Source organism: Rattus rattus, chromosome 18, assembly GCF_011064425.1.
Source record: "Rattus rattus isolate New Zealand chromosome 18, Rrattus_CSIRO_v1, whole genome shotgun sequence".
In the NCBI taxonomy this organism is placed as follows: Eukaryota; Metazoa; Chordata; class Mammalia; order Rodentia; family Muridae; genus Rattus; species Rattus rattus.
The window spans coordinates 4,438,925-4,449,942 of NC_046171.1; the positions used below are offsets into that span (position 1 = coordinate 4,438,925).

The window sequence follows — 11,018 nt, forward strand, 5'->3', positions numbered from 1 at the left end:
TGCGAGTTCCAGGATAATCCAGGCTACACAGTGAAACCCTGTCTCAAAAACGAAAGAAGAGTCTGAGTTATGAAACTCTGCGCAAAAGCATTGATGAAGATTTTGCCCGCCACGCCACGCCCCCGCCACGCCCCCCGCCACGCCCCCGCCACGCCCCGCCACGCCCCCAAAAACCTTTGTTGGACTAGGCCCTCATCCTGTAGCCCCTCTGTGGCCTGAAACTACTCATGTAGCCCAGGCTGGCCTAAAAATCTCCGTGAACGTCCCGCCTTAGTCTCCTTAGAGTTAGGATTACAGACATGAGCTATGGCTTCCGAGATTTCTTCTGGACACCAGCCCAACCGTTCAAAAGACCCCTAAGGACCTCCAGCCCATTTTCCGTCTCCCTCCAGTAGAAATGTCTACCCACTTTCCCCGCTAGGCCTCCCCCAGACCCGTTCTCTGCCCTTGTCTCTCTGTTCCTCTCCATCCTTCATCCCATTGAACTTAAATGTTCCTTTTCACCCATGCCGTGGTTGGGCAGATGGCTTTGGTGATGTCTCCTCTTCTGAATGGCTCTGCAGTAGGGACCCGGCCAGCAGTTGCCTGCGGGGACGAATGAATGCACAAAGCGTCTGGATCTCTTTGTGCTCCAAATACTGACTTCGGACTGTCTGAGCAAACACCTGGCCTACTGCTTCAACCATGCTGAAGCCCTGGGTTTTTCTCACTAGAATGTTCCCTGCAGACCGAATCCTAAAATAAGGGCTTTCGTTTGCAAGACAACTCCAATCTCCAAGGAGAGAAAAAGGAGTCCTAGGCGCAGGTTGGAAGCCACCGTCAGGGGCTGTCAAGACTGTGTGTCATTTCCCTTTGGCCCAGGGCTGTCATGGGACCTGGAGTCAAGTTGCAACTCTTCCCCAGCAGCCAGCTGATCTTGGGGGCAGCCCCTTGTGACTTGCAGCCTGCAGTTTCCTCATCCCGGACCTGAGGATCCTGAACACTCCTTGGCAGGGTTGTGGAAAAGATTTGGTGAGATCATGGGAGGGGTTCGAAAACCTTCGAAGTGTTACGGGCATGTCGCTGAGGGCAAGGCATGGCCCTCTTAGGATCTCTTTCATTTCCTCTCTGCTTGCCCCTCCCTCCCTGCTTCCCCGCAGGCAGGGAGTAGCGTCTGAACACGGCCGTGCAACCTGCAGCTGGATCCGGTTAATAGAAGAAATTGCTTAGTCGATGAGAGCTAACACGCCAACCTAAACCAGCCAGCCTGACCCAGACGCACGGCTCAGACCTTGGTACCAACCCTGTCTCTTGTCACTTGCCAGCTCAACAATGTGACCTTGAGTTAGGTTAGTGTTAATGGACTCATGCCCTCCCTCATCTATCACACAGGGTGATGGTCGTGAGACCTCATTTTCCCAAGAGGCCATTGTGCAGGCGAAAGGGTTGGGTGGTGTGGGTAACTGGCCAGGCGCAAATCAAGCCTGCAGACAGCATGGGTGGTGATCTTTCCCATTATGATCTGAGCTTCTTTGAGAAGGATCATGAAGAGATCAGCAGGCCTCAGGTGAGAGGCAGGCAGGGTGTCTGGTCTTTGTGAATGGTTGACAGGGCTTCAAAGATTTAATGTTCAGGCCAGCCCCGGGGGCAACAGAAGGAAGATACCTGTATGTCTGGACATCATTTTCCAGGGGTGTTGGCCAGATTTCCAGGCTAGACACGATTGAGTAAGAGATGTGTAGCCTTCACATGTGGACAGCCTGCTGATGTCTCTGGTGGAGGATGCCCCAGGCACCAGACAGCTCACACTTTTTTTTTCCCTCTTCCCTCACTGAGGATTAAAGCTAGGGTCATGTTTTAAGCTCGACTCTGTAGCCCAGGCTAGCCTTGAGCTTTCTATCCTCCTACCTCAGCCTCCGGAGTGCTGGGATGTATAACTCGATGCCACCAGGTCCCACGTTTCATTATAACAACTTTAATCTGACTTATTCTTGATTTTTATTTTGCCGCATGCATAGGCGGTTCCCCTGCGTGTTTATACGCACCACGTGTGTGCAGTGACGTCAGAGGCCAGAAGAGGGCGTCAGATCCCGCGGGACTGGAATGACAGTTGTGCGTCACCTGTAGGTGGAGGAGATTGAACTGGTCCTCTGTGTAAGCAATATCAAAAATGAATTTTTTCTATCAAATACTATAAAACCTGTTTGGGAAATGGAATTAAAATTATTATTATTTTTTTTTTTTGGTTCTTTTTTTCGGAGCTGGGGACCGAACCCAGGGCCTTGCGCTTCCTAGGTAAGCGCTCTACCGCTGAGCTAAATCCCCAGCCCCGGAATTAAAATTATTAATCTTGCCCACATCCTAAAACTTATATGCAAATGTTTAAATCCCCTCATCCAATAAAACCTTTCAAAGGCCCATGCTATCGCTTCTCGGCCTTTTGGCTAAGATCAAGTGTAGTATCAAAGGCCCATGCTGTATTCTAGGAGTTGGATATCCTAGCGAGGTTACTCCTGTCCGTACCTCTATGTTTTCCCGTGCACCATTTTTTTTCTCAGACTAGCCAATCAGATAAAAGTATGAAGTCGGGCTGTAACCAATGGGGGAACGATGACGTCACCACCCGAGATACACCAAACACCAAATGCACTTCCTGTGTCTGTGTTCCAGCTTCAGCGTGCACCCTCTTGATCAAGAGAAAAGCTTTAAACCGGGTATTCTGGTGCGCGCGACTTTAGTCCCAGCATTCGGAGGCAGAGGCTGGCAGCAATTTGAGTTCGAGGACAGCCAGGGCTACACAGAAAAATCCTGTCTCGGAAAAAAAAATTTTGTGTTTTAATCCTCCCAGCCAGTAAAACCTTTGTTTACACAAAGACTTCCTGCTTCATGAATTTGGTAAACTGGAATAGTGACCTACTCTTTCTCCTTCCTCCATTTTTTTGTATGCTAATTCTTTTCAGACTATCCAATGGGATAAGTCCGAAGGTCTGACTCCAGCCAATGAATGGGGAGAAGACACAGGCACTGCAACATCAGAACAGCCATTGTTCTTCATTGATGCTCCATCACTTCAACCCCTATCTATCTAGATATCTATCTATCTAGATATCTATCTATCTATCTATCTATTTAGATATCTATATCTTATTTGTCTAGCGTATAGATGTATGGGGACAGGCTGGGTATGGTTAAGAGGACTACTTACTAAATTCAGTTTTTCATGAGGGTCCTGGGAATTGAATTTTTTTTTTTTAGGATTTATTTATTGTATGTATGACACACCGGAAGAGGGCATCAGATCCCATGACAGATGGTTGTGAGCCACCATGTGGTTGCTGGGAATTGAACTCAGGACCTCTGGAAGAGCAGTCAGTGCTCCTAACCACTGAGCCATCTCTCTCTCTCTCTCTCTCTCTCTCTCTCTCTCTCTCTCTCTCTCTCTCTCTCTCTCTCTCAGGAGGCAGGGTCCCAGGTAGTCCCAGATGACCTTGAACTGGATTCTGGACTCCTGTCCAACCTTAGCCTCTGCAGTGTTGGGATTAGAGATTTAAAAAACACCTTTGGGAAGGGAACCCACACGGAACCAATCTCACTGTTGTTTTGATGATGTAAAAACAAGCCAGCTCTGCTCCTAGTGTATTGTGGTGTAGCATTTGAATGAACTTGAAGGTAAAAAACAGGAGACTTCAAAGACATTTTATGCTGTGGGGTGGGGTCGGCTGTGGTTGCTGCTGGGTTTGCTCTGGGGTGAAAAACATGTTAGAGCTCCGAGTGACAAAGGGGACGTTTACGAGTGCCACCCTCTCCACCGTGTTTTCCCTTCCCTGTCACCTGTTGACAATCTGCCACTGGTAGCTCTTCCCGCCCTTGAGTTAGTGAGCCCTACTTGTCTGTCTGACCTTAAATCTGTCATTCTCCTCTCTTATTTGATCGCTCTCTCTTCTTCCTTCCTTTTCTTTCTTTTTCTCTGTAGTAAAACAGTTTTTATTGGATATTTTTATTTTTATTTTTTATTTTATTTTAAAGATTTATTTATTTTATTTATATGAGAACACTGTAGCTGTTTAGAGACACACCAGAAAAGGGCATCGGATCGCATTGCAGATGGTTGTGAGCCACCATGTGGTTGCTGGGAATTGAACTCAGGACCTCTGCAAGAGCAATCAGTGCTCTTAACTGCTGAGCTATTTCTCCAGCCCCTATTGGATATTTTTAAATTTACATTTCAAATGTTATTTCCTTTCCCAGTTTCCGGTCCATAGTCCCCCTTCTCCCCCCCCCCTTTTTTTTTTAAATAATCGGGCTACCCTAGGATACTTCTGGGTGTACTGATCAAGCTAATTCGCATTAAAGTTTAGATGGCTGATAACAGCTTAATATATCACCACTCCCGTGGGTGGGAGTAGTTTTAAAGAGTTGAAGTTTCTCATGGGGAAAGAATGCACACCCATGCTTGCAGTTTCAAGCTTGGGTGGGGACCCGTGGGGTGAGGGGTGGTCACTGTGACCCTAGGTCAGCTCCAGCCGAGGTTAGTCCGCCCTAAATGGAAAGACCTGCCTGTTTTCCTCTGTAGCTCACACTACCTTCATTTTTTCTGGGCAGTGTCCAAGAACAGGGTTTTGTTTTTTATCCCTCCCTCCCCAGCCTCCCCACCCCCGAAACAGAAAGTTGTCTCACCAGGAAAAGCCACGTGTGTGTCCTTGTCCCTCGAGGCAAGGGGTGTGGTGGGGAGGTTCGGGGTTCAGCAGCCTGACTTCCAGGTTTGTAGGTCAGGTCCCACCTGGGCCGGTGCAGCACCTGGGCTCGAGGCCATCAGCTGTTTGCCAAAGCAGGTGGTCCAGACAACACCTGAGCTGAGAGCTGAGCGGGGCTTTCCCACAGGCAGAGAAGCTTTGCCAAGCGCTGCCTGGCTTCGCTTCGTTAAGGTCTGGTACAGCTCTGGTTTGCAGGGGAGGCCTGAGACAGCGTGTCCCAGAGCCCTGGTAGGGGATCTCAAACAGGAGAAGTGTCCTGGGGCTGAGGAGCCTAAGCCCGCTCCTAAATTTCAAATAACACCACGGCTTCCCGGCCTGGTTCCAACCGATCCCCTGACCTCTCCGGTATCATTCTGCTTCATCTGTGACCAGGATCTATCTCGGTTCCGTGACTGAAAGGGTGGTAGTCAGAGCTAGTGGTCCCGACCCTGTCTGCAGGGTTTAAAGGTTCCAAGTCCATGGGGGTGGGGGTGGGCGAGTCTTGCTGCAATCCCTTTGATCCCCTCACAGTGGGCCAGGGCAGTTTCTCTCCAGAAGTGCTAATGTTCATCCCTGAGGCTCCGCCTGAGATGCTCTGAGCTCCAGTCTCATTTAGAGCCCAGACTACCATCTGCATTGAAGGGTGTGGGAAGAAAGGGGCCTGTGAGAGAGACTGGGGCAAGATCTCTATGGGAAAGATTCTACCCTTCATATGACCTTTGTACCCTTCATATGACCTTTATTGGTGGTTTTTTTGGGGGTTTTTTTTTTGGGGGGGGTTTGGACAGGGCCTATGTAGACCAGGCTAGCCTCAAACTCACAGACTGTCCTGCTTCTGCCTCCTGGGCGCTGGGACTAAAGGAGTGCGCCACCGTTCCTGCATTTAAACGGTGCTCTTAGTTTGAGCTCACTTCCGTTTTATATAGGCAATCCTTAAGAAACTGAGGCAGGAGGATCTCCGGAGTTCCAGCCTGGCCTGGGATACGTAGAAAGATCCTTTCTATAACAGAATGGATGAATGAACAATGTATTTATTTATTTACATTGTTACGTCCATCAGGGTGAAGAGAGCTGTGCAAGTTGCTCCCTTTCCCAGAGCAGCCCCCCAGCCACTTTGTCTCTCAAAGGTGATCTCAGTTACTCACTTTCTTTCTTTTTTTTTTTTTTTCCATCAAGATTTATTTTTTCGGGGCTGGGGATTTAGCTCAGTGGTAGAGCGCTTACCTAGGAAGCGCAAGGCCCTGGGTTCGGTCCCCAGCTCCGAAAAAAAGAACCAAAAAAAAAAAAAAAGATTTATTTTTCGTTTCTGAGTTCGAGATCAGCCTGATCTACAGAGAGAGTTCAGGCCAGATTTATTCTTATATATATATACGTATGTGTGTGTGTGTGTGTGTGTGTGTGTGTGTGTGTGTGTGTGTGTGTGTGTATATATATATATATGTATGAGCCATCTCTCCATCTCCAGTCTAGTAGCCCAGACTACGAGTACGCAAATACACATGCAAATGAGTGTGTAAATAGTATGCAAACAATATGCAAATGAACACACCAAAGTAAACTCCGTCAGACCTTTCCCAAAGTTCAAGTGAGCGATGAGGATGTAGCTCAAGTGGTAGTGTGTTTGCCTAGCATGCACAAGGCTCTGAGTCCAGACCCTGCACATCAACAGCATGCTAGCACACACCAGGAGTTCCACACCCCTATTCTCTTATTTTTATGTCTTTGACCCAGACTTGGCTAGGTATATAGAACAGGCTAGCTTTGAACTCACAGAGAACTGGATGCCTCTACCTCCCAAATGAAGTAACTAAGAACTTTTACCAGCCTGGCAGTGGTGGTGCACGCACGCCTTTAGTCCCAGCACTTGGGAAGCAAAGGCAGGCAGATCTCTGAGTCTGAGGCTAGCCTGGTCTACAGAGTCAGTTTTAGGAGAGTCAGGGCTACCCAGAGAAACCCTACCTTTTTTTTTTTTTTTTTTTGGAGCAGAGTTTCATGCTAGTCCAGGCTAGTCTAGAACTTACTACATGGGGCCCACACAGAAAATAGCACAGCTGTAAGTTAAGATGCTTCACATTAAGCAAATCACCTGAGTTTGGTCCCTGGGACGCATATGATAGAAGGAGAGAACTGGGGCTGGAGAGATGGCTCAGTGGTTAAGAGCACCGACTGCTCTCCCCGAGGTCCTGAGTTCGATTCCCAGCAACCACATGGTGGCTCACAACCATCTGTCATGAGATCTGATGCCCTCTTCTGGTGTGTCTGAAGACAGCTACAGTGTACTTATATATAATAAATAAATAAATGTTTAAAAAAAAAAAAAAAAGGAGAGACCTGACCCCTGTAAGTTGCCCTCTGACCTCCGCTCCCATAGGTACACGATAGCGCATGTGCCCCACCTCACTAAGTTAAGTTAAAAAAAATTAAAAATTGGATTTTGGTGTGTAGCTCAGGACGGCCTTGGACTCTCAACAATCCTCCTGCCTCTGATACTGAGTGCTGGAATTCCAGATAAGAGACACCAAATCTGGACAAAGGGTAGATCCATAGCACACTATTACACTTCTCTTTCTCTGTTTTTGTTGGTTGGTTTCTCTGCATAGCCCTGGCTGTCCTGGAACTCACTCTGTAGACCAGGCTGGCCTCAAACTCAGAGATCCACCTGCCTCTGGGACTAAAGGCGTCTGCCACCATCACCATAGCAGATTTGTTTTTTGGTTTTTTTGTTTTGTTTTGTTTTGTTTTGTTTTGTTTTGTTTCTTTTCTTTTTTTCGGGGCTGGGGACCGAACCCAGGGCCTTGTGCTTGCTAGGCAAGCGCTCTGCCACTGAGCTAAATCCCCAACCCCTGTTTTGGTTTTTGAGACAGGGTCCTACTGTGTAGCCCTGGGCCTGGGCTGGCCTTAGCTATTTGGACCAGGCTGACTTTGAATTGGAAGAGATCTGCCTGCCTCTGTCTATCAAGCTCTGAGGTTAAAGGGCTGTGCCACCTTCCCCTGCCATATTTACTTACTGATTTCTTGGTGTGTGAGCATTTGTGCGTGAGAGCATCTGTTCCTCTGTGTGTGTGTGTGTGTGTGTGTGTGTGTGTGTGTGTGTGTGTGTGTGTGAAGAGGCATGCGTGTGGAGGTCAGAGGACACCCTTTCCTTCTCTCCTTTGGGTCCTAGGCATCCTTGAACTCCTGATCCTTATCCCCCACTTTCCTAGAGCTGGGATGTCAGTGCCTGGCTTTTTACCCTGGCTTTAAAAGGCCGGGAAGTAGCTAGCTCAGCAATGGGGAGGCAGGGCTTGCGCTGGGAGGATTGGTGCTGGGTGGATTGGTGCTGGGTGGAAAGCAGGCTTAGCTTGCTCACAGGTGCCGCTGGGCAGGCTGGGCCTGATTGCCAAGCCTCTTGGTCCAGGTTGAGAAACTGGGATTTCAGAGTCTCATTGAGTCACACTGGGCGCAAGCCTTTGTCCCGGTTAAACAGAGCAGCTTCCTGGGGTGGGGTCACACGGGGAGCGTCCCAGTTAGCCTATTAAATCCCTGTGCCTGGGGCTTTGGTCAGCTGTGTCTAGTGAGTCTGTCCTCAGAGAAAGGGGACAGGTGACACAGCGTACTATTTTCTGACCTCCACAAACCCACTGACGCCATGTCTGTCATGATGACCCGTATACATACACAATAAATAAATGTTAAAAAAAAAAAATTGAGGTCAGGCATGATGGTTCGTGTCCTTAATTCCATCAAAGGCAGGTGGATCTCTGTGAGTTCCAGGAGAGCCTGTTCTACAAAGTGAGTTCCAGGGCAGTCTGGTCTACAAAGTGAGTTAGGATAGCCTGGTCTACAAAGTGAGCTCCAGGACAGCCAGAGCTGCACAGAGAGATCATAACTTATTTGTGTAAGTTTTTAAATGTTTCTTTATTTTTAAGGTTTATTTATTTAATGCATACGAGTACACTGTCGCTGTCTTCAGACACACCAGAAGAGGACATCGGATCCCATTACAGATGGTTGTGAGTTACCATGTAGTTGCTGGGATTTGAACTCAGGACCTCTGGAAGAGCAGCAGTGCTCTTAACCTCTGAGCCTTCTCTCCAGCCCTATTCTTACTATGTGCGTATGTGTGTGTGGCCGTGTGGCTCTGTCTGCCGCACGGCCTTGCAGGGACTACAGTCGCTGGTAGTTGTGAGCCTTCCGATGTGGTTTGGTTGCTAGGGATTGATCCCAGAAAGTCACCGTTAGAAAGAGTTCCCACCAAAATAGAGGAAGAAGAAAGAAGAAGAAAGCCCCGGAATTAATTAGGCCAAGGTGTGGGTTGTGAGGTGTGGGTGCAGGTGAGGTAGAGGTCTATGGACTTGGGGCTTGGGCGTGGGAGTATGGGGATGTGGGTTTGGAGTCTATAGTGTTAGGGGGGTGGGAGTATGAATTTGTATGCTGAGGGGATGGAGGTGAGGGAGAAGCAGAACCACCATGCCTGAGGACTAGGGTTTTTCAGGGGTGGGGATATGATCGGCGGCTCCAAGGATTCCTGCTATGGTTCTCCTGGGTTTCCTCGGCATGTTCTAGAAAAGACACATGATGGGACTTTCCAACAGTGAACTTCCCTTGAGGTAGGCTAGGGTAGGCTTCCAGGTGACCCCCTACATCAAAGGTTCCATTTACAACAGTGCGACACACTGTGTGGGCCAGCCAGTGTCCCAGGCACTTTGGAGATGAAGGCCTTCTCCAGCTGGCGTGGATAGATCTGTACCTTCAGCAGCTTGGAGGCCTTCCAGAGATGCTGGCCCTCAAGCTGCCCAGAGGACTCTTCCTCCCTCCCGCTGTGGGAGCCACAGGTCACAGGTGTCTCCATTTTAACCTATATATGCCAGGTGTGAAGACACAGGGCTTTAATCCCAGCTCTCAGGAGGCAGGGGCTGGAGGATCTCTTGAGTTCAAGGCCAGAGTGAGTTCCAGGATAGCCAGAGCTACACAGAGAAAGCCTATCTCGAGAAGCAAAACAAAACAAAACAAGTTTAATTGTTTTTGTTTGGTTGGGTTTTTTGTTCCTTTGTTTTGTTTTTTTCTTTTTTCTTTTTCTTTTTTTCTTTTTTTTTTTTCCGGAGCTGGGGACTGAACCCAGGGCCTTGTGCTTGCTAGGTAAGCGCTCTACCACTGAGCTAAATCCCCAACCCCCTATGTTTTGTTTTTATGTTTTGTTTTTCTTTTTTTTTTGTAACTCAAAAGACGTAAACCAGGCTGTCCTTGGACTCAGAGATCCACTTGCCTCTGCCTCCCAAGTACTAGGATAGCTCAAAGTTTTAGTTTTTGTTTTGTTTTTTTAAGATGTATTTATTTTATGTATATGAGTCCACTGTCACTGTCTTCAGACACCAGAAGTGGGCATCAGATCCCATTCCAGATGGTTGTGAACCACCATGTGGTTGCTGGGAATTGAACTCAGGACCTCTGGAAGAACAGTCAGTGCTCCTAACCTCTGAGCCAACTCTCCAGCCCAAAGTTTTAGTTCTTGATGGCACCAGCCACCTAGGGGTGGACAGGTCCCTGTACTAGCTGGTGACTGGTTTAACACTAGGCAGACATAGGATATTCCAATCAGTCCAGATTCTACCGGGCAGTGCAATTCTGCAAAGACAGGGAAAACCCCAAGCTGGTTTGTTTGTTTATTTTCTGAGCATTCTTTATAGGGGCTGGGGCAACAGAGGACAGCAAGGCCACCTGGCAGGCCATCGTCCTCTGCATGGACACAGAGGGAGGCTGGGCGTGGGTAGAGCCGGGTCAGGAGAGGTGCTGGCTGGCAAAGTGAAGCTTCAGTGTGCCAACTCTGGGCCCAGCTAGGACAGAGGTGGGAAGGAGGGGGTGGGGGCATGAATGTCAGAGGACAGAGCTGCCTGCAGTGAACAGTTGAGTAATGAACGAGAAGGCCCTGGGAGGAGACTCCGTCCTCTTCGCGATATGTCGTTATCTGACCTGTTTAATCAGGGACTCTCTTGTGCCCTTCTGTTCTCAGATACAAATTCCAAATCCGAGCTGCAATTACAGGATATTATTGTCTGGGTACAAGTGCTGACTGGCAGCGTCGTGGGTGGGTGCCAGGCCCAGATCCGTGTGTACGCCATAGACTGGTATGTTGTGAGCCAGGCTCTGCAGGTGGGAAGGATCCACAGGTATTCAAGGTACTGTGTGTGTGTGTGTGTGTGGGTTGGGCCGGGTGTGTATGTGTATGCTCATGCTCGTTCCTTGAAGGTTCACTGAAGCAGGCCTGACCCCAGAGTTCTTTCTACAATATCTTGGAAACAAAGGTTAGAGCTAGGTGTGGAGACACGC

General features: G+C 48.7%; 1 pseudogene; it reads left to right on the plus strand.

Annotated features, from left to right (window-relative positions):
* Positions 1 to 2,403: 2,403 nt before the first annotated feature.
* Positions 2,404 to 2,507, plus strand: LOC116887750 (annotated as a pseudogene).
* The last annotated feature ends 8,511 nt before the right edge of the window (positions 2,508 to 11,018 follow it).